At 43.0% G+C, this 18,565-nt stretch overlaps 1 pseudogene; it reads left to right on the forward strand.

The window, feature by feature from the left end:
* Window positions 1-12,355: 12,355 nt before the first annotated feature.
* LOC102870750 lies at window positions 12,356-13,039 on the forward strand (annotated as a pseudogene).
* The last annotated feature ends 5,526 nt before the right edge of the window (window positions 13,040-18,565 follow it).

The raw sequence follows: 18,565 nt of genomic DNA on the forward strand, positions 1-18,565 counted from the left end.
TGGAGGTGGTGGAGGTGGTGGTGGTAGTGGTGGTGGTTGCCATCAAGTCAACAATGACACATAACAACCCTACAAACAATAGTTCTGAACTCTGCCCTTTCTTGAACCAACCTTCATCATCTCTGACACATCTGCCACCATTACCACAGTCACTGTGTCAACCCATCTCATCCAGAGTTCCTCCTTTCCTATCCTGACCCTCCACCCTTCTGAGCATAAAGTCATTCTCCAAAGACTGGACCCTCCGGGCAACATGTCCAAAGTATGTGAGAGAGAGCTTGAAAATGCTTGCCTTCAAGAAGCAACCTGGGTCCCCCCTCTCCAGGTCAGACCTGTTTGTCCTCTTGGCAGTCCATGGTATGTTCAATATTCTTCTCCAAGTTCACGAAATGCATTCACTCTAGGGAGCCTCGGTGACATAGTCCATAGAGAGTTGTGCTGCTAAGTCAGTGCTCCTGTCTCTCTGGTTGTCCTAATCCACCAGAACCTCGAGGGGATAAGGGTTGACAATGTGCTCCCAGTCAATTGACAGCCTAGAAAACCCAGTGGCAGGCCAGCTATGGGGTGGTTCTGAGTCAAAGATAATGAAAAGCTGAGTCAATTCTCTTTCCATAGAAACTCTCTTACGCTGTTGGTAAGATTGTAAAATGGTCCAACCACTATGGAAGCCAGTTTGGGGTTTCCTAAAAAAGTTGAACATATAAATTCCACATGACCCAGTTATTCCACTGCTTTGAATATATCCTGAGAAAATTAGAACTGAGACACAAACTGAGACAAAAATTAGAACTGAGATATTTGTACACCAATGTTCATAGCAGCATTATTCCCCATAGCAATAACATAGAAACAGCCCAAATGTCCAACCACAATCAAATGGATTGTGAAATTGTGGTACATTCACACAATGGGATAGTATGCGGCACTCAGGAGCAATGATTTTGAAAATTACTACATAACTTGGGAGGGATTGGAGAACAACATTACGCTGAGTGAACGAACTCAATCTCATAAGGACAAATACTGTATCAGACCATTATTTTAGAAATAGAAAGATAACTAGTAAAACATGTATGAGGACCCAAGGGGCGGAAGGGAGGAGCAGAGCACTGAGGATGGGCAGGAGGGTGATCGTAGGCTCACACAATTTAATGGATGGAGGGAGGGGCGGGTAAAGGAAATGGGAAAGATCTGGCAGGAATCTGTAAAGACAGGGCAGTGGTGGGCATAGCTCAATGTTGATTAATTTTGTAAAATATAAGGAATGGGAATGATTGTATGAAACACAATGTGAATGAAGGATAGTGTGAAACAATATATACGAACTTTGTAAGCAAATCAATATAAAATAAAAAATTCTTTTTTATCTATAAGAAATAAGGTTTTCATTTATTTAAATAGAACAATCCCAGAGCAACCACAATGAAAGACAAGTTCCTGGTGAAACAGGAAGTGGGTCACCTTGATCTTCAAGCTCATCTACCTCCCAGCCATTCTCAGTGAGGTGTGCTGTGTCTCCTACCATCAAGTTGAGTGGATAGTCACTGAACAAGACACCAGAACAGAGCAGAACTGCCCCAAAGTGATTCCTAGACTGTGATCCCTGAGGGAACAGATCCCGAGAACTTTCTTCCTACAGAGTTTCTGGTGGATTTGAACCACCAGCCTTTAGGTTAGCAGCCCAGCACTTACCCACTGTGCCATGATGGTTCCTTTAAGCAAAACGAAGTGGCATTGTAAGAGACTTTTGGAAATAGATCCCCTGGGTTTGACTCACAGGTTCACTACTTAAGAATTGATCTTATATGAATGATTATATGCAAACCAATACTTATTTCTTAAAAAAAAATAATTTCTCTTTGTTGCTTCATTTCCCTGAGCCTCAGTTTCCCCATTTATAAAACTTGGGCAGTAACAGGCCCTACCTGGAAGAGTGACCATACACCTTCTCTATGTTTGTTACTGTAAGACACTTTCTCGATGCTTGACCTGTAGAAGCACGATTCAAGTGCTTGTCAGGTAAAATAGCCTTAGCACTCCAACGTGTAAAAGAGAATTGCTTAATTTGAAAGGCAGACTCTGTAGAGATAGAACAACAGTCACTCTCTGCTGTATACAATAAAAGTTATTTTCATGTTATTGATGATGTTTCATGCTCTTCATTTCATCTCCACTTTTGATTGACTGCTCCTTTGAACGCTACTTGCCGCTGTCTCTGTGTTTCACGTCACAGGCCTGGGTTCATCATGAAGGCAGAGTTTAGTCTGCTCCTAATGTTGCTAAAAATGCAGGAACTGAGTCACAGAAGGTTGACTTAGTGGGACTACACAGGCCTGTGTTATCAGAGCCATCCCTGCCCAGGTGAGCTGACACACGCCCAACACCTTGACTGGCCTTCAAATAAATATTATCTGTTTGAAACTGTTCAAACTCAGACTGTCATTCAGCTCTTCAGAGCCCACTTGCATAATGAAGACATGGGGGAAATTTACCGTGGGAGGGAAAGTGACCTCTGGCCCTGAATTCCTTTTTCTACCAGTTGGGTCTTCTAAGCCATGCTGAGTCAGCAGCTCCATTTCTGACCACGAAGCCACACGAGCTCTCATAAGCAAGTCATAATGGACTCACAACATTGCGTCAGAATGGAATCACCGCGGATGGAATGTATGAGCATTAGTGTCCCACTTAAAAACAGAATAATCTGCTTGAGAAAAGATATTTTATACTTCAGGAAACAATTAGAAATTTGGTCAATTTCAGACTGTATGCTTTGAACTTATCAAGCTTTTAAGCAAGACTCTGTAAGGTCTAAGACATGTGCCCTTTAAGTCTCGTGCCCTTTAAGGACTATTGCATGGAAATGAGGGCCTCAGTGCCTAGCAAAAGCAGATCCAGCAGTGCTGTTCCTGTTCTAGAAAGTCAAGGTGCGCCACTTGGCCTCCTGAAAGAAGCCCTTCCTTACTGTGCACGCGACAAAGAAACAACCACTTCATTTATCATTCATACCAAAGGAAAACACCGGAAAGAGTATTTGAAAGGGAACTCACAGGCTTTCACTCTGGTTTCAGAGCGACCATTTGCTCTGAGGACTTGAGCTCACTGTTCTTCCCCTCTGGGTACTTGGTGTCAATTCGAGACACTACGTATAGCACAGCCGTAATACGAGCATTCCCAGTGCAGGCATCCACTGTTTACCCAATAATCTGATGAGATAAGATTGTATTTCTCTGCAACAGCCTTCTCCTAATGCCTCAAGGAAGTATTTCAAGTAAATCATTTCAGAGAAGATACCTTAAGACTATAAATAAACATTCTGATACTTGATGTATTTTTCCATCCGATAGAGCATTCAGTGCATAGAACAGATGGTTCTAATGGTTTAAGGACAATATAATGATAAAGGGCTTGAGAGTTAGGACGTGTCAACAAAACATTCAAAATAAATTCCCACGTTATTGTTGTTGTTGTTAGAATAAAAGATTGAGCTTCATTTTTAAAAAAAATATGACTGAGCAAGTTTATACTAACAAAAAATGAAATCTTCAAGTAGAGAATCTGTGTTTTCATATCCCATTATGTCCTCATTATTATTACTCCTGTAATTAGTCCTGCAAAAAGAGAACTATTTTAGCTAATTGTTAAGTAAAGCAGTAGAGCTGTTTATGGAAATGTAGTGGGAACATTGAAAGCTTATAAACATTACAGCTATGTATGCGCATGTGCTGTGTCAATGAAGAGAAAAGGGGACTACAGATTGAGAATGTGGTGTATTCTATTGTGTGCACTGTTTCTGGATACATTTCTTTCTGATTCACACTGCTCTAAGAATTTCCCCTGGCACCTATAAGCTCTTTGTGAAGGTAAGATACAGATCTGTTTTGTGAAGTTTGATTACACACGGCAGAGAGTGTCAGATATCAACTATTTCTAAAATTAACTGACAAGTTTGGAGTAAAGAAACACTTCCTTAAGATGTGTTACTTAAACAGTTAATTCACAAGAACTATCCATGGTAGGTGACGCAAATTGGATTTGAACAAAAATGGAAAGTTGGCCATTTGAAGACACCATGCTGAGAAAGTAAAGAGTCAAAGAAAGAGAGGGAGACCCTCAACCAGGTGGATTGACACAGTGACCATAGCAACGGGCTTGAACCTGTCAGAGACGGTGAGGGTGCTGCCGGGCCTGTCGTTAATAGGCTCACTTAGAATTCTAGTTGACTTGGCAGCACATAGCGTTGGCCATCAGAGAGCTGGACAGTGAACAAAGAGGACAGAAATGATGCCTTTGAGTTATGACACAGGAGATGAGTATTGAACAGATACATCTTGAAGAAGGTAAAACCAAGCTGTTTCTTGGAGACAAGAATTTTGAGGCTCTGTCTCACACAGTTTGGGCATGTTACTAGAAGGGACAAGGTCTTGGAGAAGGACAGTATGCTTGGAAGGGTGGAGGGACAGCACAGGAGAGAAAAAACCCAGATGAGATATATTGACACAGTAACTAGGGTAATGAGAGTAGGTGCGTCAGAGACAGAGAGACTGACTGAGGATAGAACAGGATTCAGAGCTATTATGCACAGGGACACAATGAGTCATGGTCAATTAGACGGCACATAACAACATTATCCCAAGACAGATGTGTTTGTTCTTTTAGAAGTTCGTGGGATATTCAATACTCTCATCAACACCACAATTCAAAGACACGGCTTGGAATGGACAAGACAGTGCAGAGCTGGAGGTTTAATGTTCTATGTCAATGGTTCTCATATTTGAGCGTGTGCCAGAATCACCCGGCCGACCTGAGCGCTTTCACCCTCCAGAGCCCCACCTCCAGGGCTTCTGTTTCAATCTGGAGTGAGGCTGAAGCATGCTGAGCTGCTGCGAGGGAGAACAGTTTAAAAGCAGCCTGCGGTGCATTCAGAGTGCGGCCCCGGAGGTAATCTCCTCCACCCCGCCGAAGCCTCCAGCTCCATGTGTTCACGATGTTCAACTGAGTCACCCCGCCTGACCCCGCTCTGTCTTCATAATCTCCATTCAGGGTTTTCTCGAGCCCCTGGATAACATGCTCCAAGTATGTGGGATGAGGTCTCCCCGTGCTGGATCTCAGGAGCGTCTTTGCTGCACGTGGGTATTATCACGTCTGTTACCACGTGAGGAAGGAGGGGGATAGATGATAAGCTAACACATTAATAAAAGTTTTCTTAGTACATGCATGACTTGGAAGCAAATGTTACCATATTTGCCCGAAAGACCCCTAAAAACGTGCCAAACTGATTTAGCACCACCATTTTCCCCAATTTTCTTTCCATTTGTAATTTAGTCTCCAAACCTGAATCCAGTGCTTTGTTTTTGGGGGGTTCCCCCCCCTTTTCTCCTTTAACAGGGAGCTTGAGAAGACCAAAGACTAGGGGCCCTGAGAAGATTCTTCTGTATACATCATGTTAGCATCCATGCACGTTTGACAGTAAAACCAACTAACATTTACCCTTAACCTATTAGATAAACATTCACATTCGCTTTCTGTGCCCTATTCACAAATCTTATGATGGCTTGGAAATAAATACAACTTTGTTGCAAAATATTTGAGGAAGGCTATGTCAAACATTTTAATGACAATTAATGTGTCTTCAGGCTCAAATAAAAATAACAATATTCAGAAACTTGGAGCATTCCTTTAAGACCAGATAAAATTTACCAGAGGGAAGAAGAACATTGTATAAATAATACATGGTACCAATGGCTACGGTACTCTCATCGGCAGTGGAGATTGCAAGACCGGCACACAATTAATGAGGAAAGGGCTTAAAATTTTATAGTTAAACAGAACTTGAGCTACCAGGCAATTTTAATTGACTTGTAATGTGTCAACTTGGTAACTTAAAACTCTCCAGCTCAAATCCAGGCCCAACTCTGGGAGAAAGAGGCGCAGTCTCCTCCCAAAAAGATTCACCTCCTCGGAAAACCCGTGAAGAGTGTCATCGTCTTTGTGTCATTGTTGCTCATAGTTGTCTACTAGCTCCAGCTCATGGCAACCTCGTGTGCAGCATTCGGTATCGTGGAGCACTCAGCACTGCCGGCTTCCTTCTGTGCTGCCTGCACTGCAATGAATGCGCCTGTTGCACATTTTGTAGATAAGGTTAGTACTGGTTAGTTTTCTGAATAGAGAATCAGATCTTTCTTTCTCAGAGCCAGCACGGTACATCAGACTATCGCATGCACTCTTGGTTCCCATATTGCTGTTGTGTGCCATCGAGTCAGAACCAACTGGCCCATAGCTGACTGTGCGAAGCCAAATATTAAGTTATATGATAAACCATATGCTTAATCAGGAATTGAGGGAAATGCAAAATATAAGCTGGAATTCCTCTGGTGACAGATCACAGGAAATGAGCTGCTTCCTGCAGACAAGAGGCAGCTAGGTCCCCTTGCAGAGGGAGCATTGAAAGTCTATATCCATGGGTTCTCCCACCGCCCCTGCCACTGGTCCCAGCATCTCAGTGGTGGGTGGAGAGGCAGGGCCAGAATAACCCAGCTTCCTGAAGGCTCTGTGCACTCCGAGGCCCATAGGCACCCGGCATGAGCCCTACCTAATGCCAACATGCCTAAGAGGAAGGTCAGCTGGGCCGAAGGGGTGGTGAAGGAGGAGCCCAAGAGCTCAGCAAGGCTGTCAGCTAAGCCAACGGCAAAAGTGGAAATGAAGCCCAAAAAGGCAGCAGGAAAGGAGAAGTCTTCTGACAAAAAAGTGCAAACAGAAGAGAGAAAGGGGAGCAAAGGGAAAACAGGCTGAAGTAGTGAACCAAGAAAACTAAAGAAGATTTACCTGCACAAAATGGAGAAACTAAAAATGAAGAGAGTCCAACCTCTGACAAAGCAGGAGAAAAAAGAAGCCAAGTCTGATTCAGATTCATCTACCATGTCTTATCAGTGGTCCCTGTATCTCCTTTCTTGTAAAAGCCAGAGGAATATTTTTATCAACTATTTTGTAAATGCATGTTTTTAGCAGCTCTAGAAACATTTTTAAGAAGAAGGAAATCCCACTTCATCCCATTTTTAAGTGTAAATGCTTTTTTTAAGAGGTGAGATCACTTGCTGGTTGTTTATTTTTTAGTACAACCAGAAAATGTGGGATGTTAAAATTGGTGGGGAGAAGGGGGCCTTTGGATATCAGTGGGGAAAGGGGACAGTTTTTATATTCCATAATACATAACATACTTAATGACAGTTTGGAGTCTTAGTCATGCATTTATTACTTAAACATTTTACAGTCAGTCTATTTTCCATGTTTTTTAGATGCATAAATTAGAACTTTGTTTAGTAAAATTTCTTCCTAAACCTAACCACTCCCTCTTCACGGCTTTCTCTCTGTCAGGACTATACGGATTCTGTGACATCTTTGGTCTTGGTAGTCCAGTTTCCCTAATAACTTTGTTATGTGTTGTGAACAGTTGAAATTTTTTTGGTTTTGTTTTTGTTTTTTTATTTTTTTTTTTAAATTTGAATGTGTAGCATGTGTGATAGTAAATTGTGAATTAATGGGACTTATGATGTGACAGTTTATCAACAATTGAAGATATTGGTACTTATTTTCTTCTTAATGAAAACTTTCCTCCAAATTTAAAGCTGGAAGGCCACTGGAATTTAGAAAAGAATTATAACTACATGGTTTTTAGATTTTCGGTATGTACATTAAGAACTGTGTACAGGTTGTTCACAATGTCTCGGTACTGGCCCTTAAAACAACCGATAAAATATATATATCATGGGAGGCAGGGGGAAGTCTATATTCATGAACTACTTCTTTCCTGACCTTCGCATAAGTTTGATAACAGAGGAAAAACTCAGCTTCATTTACAAAAGAATCCTTTCTATGATTTACTTCCTAGTGATTCTCAGTAAAGACACAGAGAGGCATGGCTTGAGGGCTGTTCAATCTTCTGAGCTGTTCACGCCCTGCCTCACACTCTGTTGTGTTTGGGTTTTTTTTTCTCAGTCCTGGTGTCTCCGTGTTTTTCTATGTCCCTGGTTTACAATAGCTGACTCTCCAACAGGTTTTCAGAGGCAGTTGATCAAATGGGAGAGATTGATCGTCCTTCTCTTGTAAAACAGCTGGTGGCTTCAAACCGTGTGCCTTCAGCATGGCGGCACAGCTTAGGGCCGAGTTTATTATGCATCACATTAGGGCAATTACCATATAGCACTGTAATTATCCACTTATACATTTAGCTTCTTCACTACATGATGAACTTAGAAGAAACCTCTATCTTAGGGGACACCTTCAATTTAGGGGATCCCCCTTCTTACAGAGAGTCCCATCTGGGAAACGTTTATTGTGCTGAATACTTGGAAGCCAACTAGTACTTGGAAGCCAGCTAGTAAATATCTTCCCTTAAAGATGAGTATCTCAGTGTTTGAATCAATTGTTTAATGATTTAGTCCAAGAAAAAAATTTACTTAAGTTCCTTTTCTTTGCATGTGGCTTATAAACTCTGCACCAGAGTCTTTTAGGAGCATGATCTCACCAGAGCCATTAACAGGATTAAAGAGGTCACCTTTCTGGAGCATTTTCCTTCAGGAAGGATGAGTGCAATCCATCCGAGGGTGAACCACTCCCACCACCCCTACTAACGGCCACTGGAAAGCATGGACAGCGTAGGTCAGGACAGCCTGACAGCACTTTGCCGTGTTCTAGTCTGGACTCACATACACTGTCCTCTACTTCACTGACATTGTTTCAAAGGACAATTGCTCCAGAAACTGGAAAGAACCTGTAGCAGTAAAACGTGCTCAGAAGTTGACTTTGAATTTGCTAGTTGAGGTGGCAAGCTGTTGCGTGTGACTTCTTGCAAGGCTCAACCTCCCGCTGCTTCTGCTTTGTCGGCCATAAAATACAAAATCTCTTCAATTTCTTGAATAAGTCAGGTAAATTTTTTTAAATTTTAATAAAAATCCAACACAAACTTTCCAACTCTCATAACGTTCTATCTCCACAGATTGTAACCAGTGTTGACTGGGTTACAAGATCTCCTCAAGGTCACACAGCACCATACAGGGTGTTCTGCCAAGTTCTGCTGAGCGGAAAATTTCAGAATGTTCATTTGTTCAGAATATTTCATTTCTTCATTCCTTCCGCCTAGAGTCAGCATCTGTGTCCCCGTGTGCATATATCCCACACACGTACAGAGCCTGCAGCCCCTACTCATCCCTCATGCCCACCTCAAACATTACCTCCCAGTGCAAGTCTGGTCCTCTCACCTGTCTTATCTCTGAAACGTATATACATATTTCACTGAGTAATTAGAATTTTCTAAGACTGAGGCTTTATATTTTATATATGCTCAACCCCCAGCACTGAAGAGCAATGGTGTCTCTCTCGAGACTAAGGTGTGTCTGATACAGGCCATGGTCTTCGCAATCACTTGTTATGCATCAGAGAGTTGGACAATGACCAAGGAGGATAGAAGGAGAATTGATGCCTTTGAGCTGTGGTGCTGGAGAAGAGTATTGAGAATACCATGGACTGCTAGGAAAACAAACAGATTTGTCCTGGAGAGGGTTAACCGGGCGGCTCCTTGGAGGCAAGGATTCTGAGGCTCCGTCTAACATACTTTGGACATGTAGTGAGGAGAGACCGGTCCTTGGAGAAGGACATCATGCTTGGAAGGGTGGAGGGACAGTGCAGGAGAGGAAGGCCCTCTATGAGATGGATTGATTCAGTGACTGGGATAATCGGGATGGGAGTGTCAGAGACAGTGCGATTGGCACAGGACAGAGCGGAGTTTAGGGCTGTTGTACATAGGGTCACTATGAGTCGCAGGCGACTCGACGGCACAGAACAACAACAACAACTCCCAGCACAGTTCTTTCTTCATCCCCTCCTTCTTCCCTTCATCCTTCCCCGTTCATGCCACGTACAGATGCCTCGTTACTCAGAGCAGAAGTCTTTGACTCGCTTCTCTGATGCACAGCTGATAGCTAGTCTGTTGGGAAATTCTCTTAGCTATGCCTTCAAAGTTGTGTGTCTATAACTCAACTATTTCTACTGTAAACAGTCTGGTCCACCATCAACTCTTGCCCAGATTATTCCAACAACCTCTCATGGATCTTCTTGCTTCCTCTAATCTCGATCCTTGGAGCACATTTTCAACATAAGTGGAGGAAAATGCTTTTAAAACCCAAGTCCTCTTTGCTCAAATATCCTCAGAGTCTCCCTGTTCCCCTCAAAGGAACATAACTGACTATAAGCCCCTGTGTCCTCTGGTCTCCAGTTCTCTCTCCGATCCATCTCTTCCCCACGCTCACTCTTTATGCTCTGACCCCTTTGACCGACTAGCTGTACTTCAGATACATGAGAAGCTCTCCTCTGAGGTCCTAAGACCTCTTTCCCATATATTCAGATAGAGCGGATCCCTTCACTCTTCTCCTCGCTCAAATGCTCCCTCCTCAGCGCAGCCTGCTCTGACCGTCCTCTCTAAAACTGCTACCCCCTCTTTTGTTGCCAGGGAACTCTGGTGGCTTCATGTCAGAGCCGAGCCAGCGCTGACCTTCCAGCGGGTTTTCAGCGGCAGTAGATGGCACAGAAGGAGACTGTGGTGAGGAATTGCACCCCCACTGTAAAGGTCCACCGGCTGCTCCGTGGGAGAAAGATGGGCAGTCTCTTCCTACACGATTTACGGCCTCTGGAAACTCACCGGAGGATCAGCAGTGGGTCAGACCTGACTCACCAGTAAACAACAGCTTAGGTTCTCCATGCACCAGCTTCCCCTTGCAGACTCATCTGCTTTTTTCTTTCTCCACCACCCTTGGCATCTTCTAGGGATCTCTGGGGCCTAGTAGCAAGGAGTTACTCTGCCAGTCCAAAGGTACTCGGTTCGAACTTCCCAGCTGCTCTACAGGACGAAGATGGGCAATCTTCTCCCTTGTGACTGATTTACTGCTTCAGTAAACCCGCTGGAGGGTCAGCTATGGGTCAGTTCACGACAACAACACGCTATATAATGTTAACATGGTTATTCTTAACTATTCTCTTATTTCTTACGTCAGATAGAATATAGCCTGGGGGGGGTTGAGGTTGTTGTTAGGTGCCATCACTTCGAGTATGACTCATAGCAACCCTGAGGACAACGATCTGAACCCTGTCCCATCCTGTGCCGTCCTCACCATCTCTGATGCCCTCGAGCCCATGTGGCGGTCACCATGTCGATCCACCTCATTGGGGGGTCTTCCTCTCTGTCGCTCACCCTCCATCTTTCCAAGCATGATGTCCATTTACAAGGAACATCCTCTCCTAGCAACGCAGCCTCCCAGGAATCGCTTCCTTTTCCATGAGGTATGCCAGAGTGGGGTGTACAGTCAGTGTTTCACAATATCTGTTGCATAATGTTGTTCATTTCAGGAAAATAAGACTTCTTGTCCTTTAGACAGAAGGTTGTTTACAAAGATTTTGAGAGATCCTTGGGAGACATGCACCCCAGACCATTATTTTAGGGAAGAGGGGTTCAGAGTCAGTTGGGTTCTCTTAGATTTTAATTACAATTGTAACATGGAAACAGCCCAAATATCCAACCACAATCGAATAGATTGAAAGATTGTGGTACATTTACACAATGGAATACTACGCAGCATGCTGGAGCAATGATTTTGTAAATCACTACCTAACCATGAACTACTAAGAGAACAAACAAGTTCATCCTGGAGAGGGTGAAGCCAGGCTGCTCCTTGGAGGCAAGGATTTGAAGCTCCATCTGACATACTTTGGACGTGTTGCAAGGAGGGACCAGTCCTTGGAGAGGGACGTCATGCTTGGGAGAGTGGAGAGACAGCTCAGGAGAGAAAGACCCTCAATGAGATGGATCGATTCAGTGACTGGGGTAGTGGGGGTAGGTGTGTCAGAGACAATAAGATTGGCAAAAGATAGAGCAGGGTATAGGGCTGTTGTACATACGGTCACTATGAGTTACAAGCGACTTGATGGCACGTAACAATAGCAACCTAACTTGGGAGGGACTGGAGAGCATTATGCTGAGTGAACTAACTCAGTCCCACAAGGACAAATTTTGTATAAAACCATTCTTGTAAAATGAGTATGAGGACACAAGGTTGGGGGTGAACGGGGGAGAGGATGGGCAGGAGGAGTTAATCATAGGGTCGCACAATTTGATGGGTGGAGGTGGGAGGTAAAGGAGATGGGAAAGATCTGGTATGAAAAATAATGTGCACAAACTTTGTAAGTAAACCAGTTGAAAATAAAAATTTTATTAAAAAAATAATAAGGTACTGTCAGCATTCACTAAAAAAAAAAACCTACAGAAATAGAACAAACAGCATAAAACTAAATAGTTGTCAAATCAAGAAAAATGAACCAGGAAATCCTGGCGGAGGCCGAGGAATCCACATGTGAAGAAAGGGATGAGGCGGAGGAGCAGTTGGTTCTGGTGGAATTGTCAGGGATGGTTGATTCGGACTTTCTCTCAAAATGTGAAAAGACATGCAAGGATTTGGGAGCTGACACTGAGAGCCTATTATGCAAGTGGACAACTATGTATTTGCTGGGGAGAATGAAGAAATTGCCTTCAAATTTTTCTGCAGATGCTCTTGGAACATGTGTTATATTTGAAGAAGATGTGGAAGAATGTGCAGATGCAGAAGGCGATAATAAAACAGTGTTAAAGTACAAATGCCGATGAAGAAACTCAGCATGACAAGAACTCTTCTGACAGAAAAGAAGGAGAAGAAAACATAGGTGGTGTCGAACGGCTGCAAATCAATTATAGTGATTATTCTAATAGACCCAGCCTGATTTGTAGTTTCCTACAAGATGATGAAGAAGTTACAGTTCCAGCCCCAGATAAACCTCTGGATTTGAAGGAGCATGGTATTCAAATTGAATGATAATTCAGATCTCAGATATGAACAGGAGAAACCACTAAACTTGGAAAAAGAAGATTCTGGTCCTATTATTAAAATACCTTCTTTTTGATACAGAAGATTTTGTTTTTATGGAAACCCAAGAAGCTGCTTTAGAAGCCACTCCTAGATGAAGTGTTTCACATAATATCCAATCATAAATTTTTATAGTGTTATATCACATAATTGACTCTGTAACATTCAGTTGTTGATCTTTTATTGTTTTTGTTTGCTATCCATGTTTCCAACCGTAGCAGACCAGTATAACCACTCATTCCAACATCAGACATGAATTGTATTTTAAAAAAACCAAACCAAAAACTGGCTTTAATGATCATAGAGACTCTTCTCTAACGAGTCCTATAATGTAGAGGTTTTACTAGATAAATATCGTTTATTTCCAAGCCAAAAAAAGAAAAATGAAACAGTGAGCAAAGCATTTGAAGGGGAGTTAAGATCTCTTGGACAATCTGATACGGGGTCAGTCTGTGATTGCAACCCACACTCAAAAAAAGCAGAAGAGAGACGCAGCCAGAATGATAGATGGTAAACCCAGCCTCGTAACTTACTCAAGCAGAGACCAGCTTAAACCTAAAACACAGGATTAGGTTGGAATGCTTAAGCCACGTAACCACTTTATGCAACTCTTTTTAAAAGAACCGTTAAAGAGCAGTATTAATCATCGTCACTATTCATCGTTTCACGTTCTACACTATTGGATGTTTCTGCAAAGGGCTCTCACACTGCCACCCAGTAGCAAAATAGACACAATCATTGAGCATTTTAAAAAATCAACGGGCATTTCAAAGCCCATTCCTTGTAACTCAGAAATTACCAGTGAAGAATTCTGTGACATCAAACCACTTCCAAAGGCTGAGCATTCAAGGACTGAAACAGAGAGCACTTCCTGTGTTTTCTATCTTCTGGGTCTGTTTGCCTCTAACAATCAATACTGTAGAAAACAAAAAGGTGGTAACTTTTTCTCCAGTGAAGTCGGGGAAATAATTCCCAGCTGATATATGATCTTTTCATCTCACTGTTCCCCTTCATAGGACTGTTCACCACCCCTGTGTTTGCTCACTGAATTTAAATGCAGAAATATCAATTCCAGTTCTCTAAAACATCACACACACAATGTAATCTGAATCACTTTTATATCAACTTTTCTGGAAGTGTTGCATAAAAATAATCATTTTCTTGTACTCTAGTTAACTATCTGCATGCTGAGCATTGAGAGAGAAGTGAACGGATGTTTGGAACGTAAAGGCAGATTGATGGACAGAGAGATAACTATGTCATAAAATAACTAGCAAAATAGTCCTGGTAGAATCTGCATGAGAAGTTTACATGTGTTCACTATAAAATGCTTTCAAATTATTATGTTCCAGCATTTTCATAAAATTGAAAAGTATTATTTTTTGTTTGTTTGTTTCTTTGAAAGAGCAGAATGGTTAAGCTTTTGCTGTTAGCCAAAAAGTCTTGATGCCTTCAGCCCACCTAGCACTGCAGTGACACAAAGACATGTCCATCTGCACCCATATAAATTACAGCCTTGGAAACGCTGGGGAGTTCTCAGTCCTCGGGTCCCTACAAGTCGGAAGTGACCCCACAGCACGCAGCCAAAGCGCTGTGAGTCTGTCAGGAAAGGCAAGTCAAGGTGTGCAAAACCTGGAGCACTACATGTTTACCTTCCAACGAGAACAAAGTCTAAGGGTACGAATCCTGGCCTGCCAGACAGAAAAAGACCCCTGATTCTGACACACGTTGGCCCTCTTTGTCCCTGATTATGCTCTGAATGAGAGAGCCCCTTTTTTAATCTGTATTTCTTTTTATTATCACTGACTCTATTGATTCACGGAATCTTGAAGTATTATCTTCTTCCTTCAGCCTTATCATGCTAACACTAAATTCCAGTTTTCTTCTTGGTCAACACAGTATCAATGAGATAACTCATGGGGCACGCTCAAGACCCTTCAGTACAAGTCAGCTTCGCTTTCCGCAGACGGCAAGACCCCACAGCACACGGCAAGGTCTGAGTGGGTCTCGAAATACCTCCCATCTCCCTGCTCAATACATGCTTCAGGGTTTCAAAGATCACTTCTTATCCTACTTTAGGGCTTGCTACAACTTTGAGGTATTCGCTCTCTGTCTCTCTAGCCTTCTCGGCCTCAGTTTTCCTTAATGTCTTTGCTATTTGAAATCTCTCTTTCACTCAATTACTTTCTCTTCTGTCAGTTTATCTATCTGTTTCTTTCAGCCTATGCATTAATGAAAAGGAAAGAGGTGCATTTGAGAAAATTAGTAGAAACACAGTTTAGAGTGCCTGCTTGTCCCTCCCGTGGAATAGGAATCCCCTCCTACCTGGCGAAACTTGCACGGTGGTCCTTTCAGTCTCTCTGTCCTGTCTTCATTTCTCAAGAAGCTGCTTAAGCCTCTGGAATCCCTTCAAGTGCAGAAACACTTCATGGCACAGTGACTGTGCTTTCTGTTCTTAATAGTCTCTTAGGGAGGTGGAAGGGGGGCAAGAGGAGGATCCAGCTTGTGTTTAAATGCAAACGGTCGTTCACTCGATAAACACTGGTCTCAAATGGAATCCAAAACTTACTAGGAAAAGAAGTCATAGAAACAATATTAATGATGATGTAAATTAAATCAGTCTTTTATCAATTTTTACAAGTTCCCAGGATAAATATCCATCACAAGTATCTGTATTAGTATCTCTCTCAAACCCCTAGACTGTATTCTCCTTGAGATTGTTGTTGTTGTTGTTGTGTGTTCAAAAGAATTGAACAGGACATTTCAAAGTCTGACATGAAAAGACAGAGGAAAGTATTATAAATAAATGGGAAGAACACATTTGGTATTGAAAGAACTAAAGAAAGAATTCAAGTTGAAACATAAAAGGGTTCTATGCGCGAAACGTTGGCCAGCAGGAAGCATCAAAAGAAGACGGAAACTATACATAGAGTCGCTATACCAAAAAGAGCTGGTCAGTGCTCAACCATCGCAGAAGGTAGCATCTGAAAAGAACCAACAGCACTGAAGAACAAAGTGCAAATTGCACTGAAGGCATGGATGGAAAAGAAGACTCCAGGAAATGACAGAACATCAACTGAGACGTTTCAACAAAGAAACGCCATGCTGGGAGCACCCACTAGTCTATGCCAACAAATATGAAAGACAGCTGCCTGGCCAACTGACTAGAAGAGGTCCATATTTGTGCCCGTTCAAGGGGGGAAAGATGATTCAACATAAAGCTTAACAAGTTCGTCCTGGATTGGGTGAAGCCAGGCTGCTCCTTGGAAGCAAGGATTCTGAAGCTCCGTCTGACATATTTTGGACACATTGCCTGGTGGGATCAGTCCTTAGAGAGGGACATCATGCTTAAGATGGTGGAGTGACAGCACAGGAGAGGAAGACCCTCAATGAGATTGATTGATTCATTGACTCAATGACTAGGGTAATGGGAGTAGATGTGTCAGAGACAGTGAGATTGGCACAGGATAGAGCAGGATTTAGGGCTGTTATACCTAGGGTCGCTATGAGTCGCTGGCAACTTGACAGCACATAACAACAACAATTAATATCACATGCAAATAAAATATTACAGAAGAATAAAAGAATAGTTGCAGCAAATCACATCACACAAAGGTAGCTTCCAGAGATTAAAGCTCGATTCAGAAGAGGCCACTGAACAAGGAATTTCATGCTAATGTCAGGTTAACTACTGGAACGAAAGATCTCATAGCCCTCCCTTTCTGCCACCGAGCCCCGTCCAGGTCGGGAGTTTTAGTAAACAGGAGCTTCCCTCTACACAGTCCTTCAGGGACCCGTTCTGAGGAGGATCTGCTGTATTTAACACATGTTTGAGGTTTCTCCAGGAATCACCAGTGAGCATGGTGAAAGGGTAAAAGACCGTAACCCATGGACAGAGACTCCTTCCTCCAAAGCAAAGGAGGCAGATGTTGCTCTGATCACTCCCATTCATGTTTCAGAGTTAGATCCCATAGCGACACCCAGCCACAGGGCCTACTTGAAAATTGACCCTCAATTTAGGCAGATTTCTGGCCGCTCAACTCTGTTAGCACAGAAGAGGAGGCAGGACAACTTGGCCATTAGTAGCCATCTTCATTGCAATCAGTGTAAGTGTGTGTAATGGGGGCCGCCAAGTCTGACCTCTACTGACTCCACAAAGGGGAACTGTCCCCATCAACATCCACAATACAAACAAACTCCTAGAGGGTCAGACAAGGTCTCCCACAGACCTGCACCTACTTCTACTAATTCTGACACCAATCTTACTGCTCTACTGGGTCTGAGATCTGTTTTGCCACATCACACCTCCAGGAATAGATAGGATATGTATGATAGGATACATTCTAGTGTATGATATGACAAGATAGATAGATAGATAGATACTGGCAGACATACATATCAAAGCCTTTTCCATTTTAAATATTTTAAGTGTACAATTCATTATTATGAATCACATTTACCATGTTATACAGCCCCCACCACTCCCCATTTCCAAAAGCCTTTTACCACACTGAACAGAAGCTGAGTATTCACTGGGTAGTAACTTTGCATCTTCTCCCCTCCCGGGCTCTGCGCCTCACCACTGCCACCAGTCAGTCCCAGTGCCTAGTGATCCCATGTGGCAGAGCTGGTTTTCTTGTTGTTGTTGGTTCTTGTTGTTGTTGTGTGAGTACAACTCATAGAAACCGTTCTGAACACTGCCATCCCGTGCCCTCCTCACAACCTCTGACACACTCAAGCCCATTGCTCCAATCACTGTGTCAGCTCACCTGTCGATGGTCTTCCTCTCAGGGCAGAGTTGTTAGGTGTCATTGAGTCGAGCACGAATCATAGCAACCCTATGAACAAAAGATCTGAACCCTGTTCTATCCTGCGCCATCCTCACACTTCCTGACACACAAGAGTCCATTGCAGCAGTCACCATATCAATTCAATTGGTTGAGGGTCTTCCTCTCCTTCACTGACCCTCCATCCTTCCCAGCATCACGTCCCTCTCCAAGTACTAGCCCCTCCTAGCAACATGCCCAAAGTATGTGACGTGAAGCCTCACCATTTCTGCCTGCAAGGAGAACTCTGGCTGCACCCTCTCCAAGACATACCAGACATACAAGACTGTACTCACCAGTCTATGCCAGGAAATTTGGAGGACAGCGGTCTGGCCAATAGATTGGAAGAGGTCCATATTTTTTCCCATTCTCAAGAAAAGTGATCCAACTGAATGTAGAAACTATCGAACAATATCATTAACATCACATGCAAGCAAAATACTGCTGAAGATCACTCAAAAATGGCTGGAATAGTATAGGGAACTGCCAAAAGTTCCAGAAGTATTTAGAAGAGGCTGTGGCATGAGGGGTATCATTGCAGATGTCAGATGGATCCTGGATGACAGTAAGGAAGACCAGAAGAATGGCTATTTGTGGTTTATTGACTCTTCAAAAGCACTTGACAGTGTGGATCATGACAAGTTGTGACCGACATGGAGAAGAATGGGAATCCCAGAGCACTTGACTGTGCTCAAGCAGAACCTAAACCTGGACCAGGAAGCTGTTGTGCAAACGAAGCAGGGGAGCGCTGCATGGTTTGGAATCGGGAAGGGAGTACACCAGAGTTTTAGTCTTTCT

The sequence above is a fragment of the Elephantulus edwardii genome, unplaced genomic scaffold, assembly GCF_000299155.1.
Source record: "Elephantulus edwardii isolate Elephantulus edwardi_28Jun2011 unplaced genomic scaffold, EleEdw1.0 scaffold00027, whole genome shotgun sequence".
Lineage (NCBI taxonomy): Eukaryota > Metazoa > Chordata > Mammalia > Macroscelidea > Macroscelididae > Elephantulus > Elephantulus edwardii.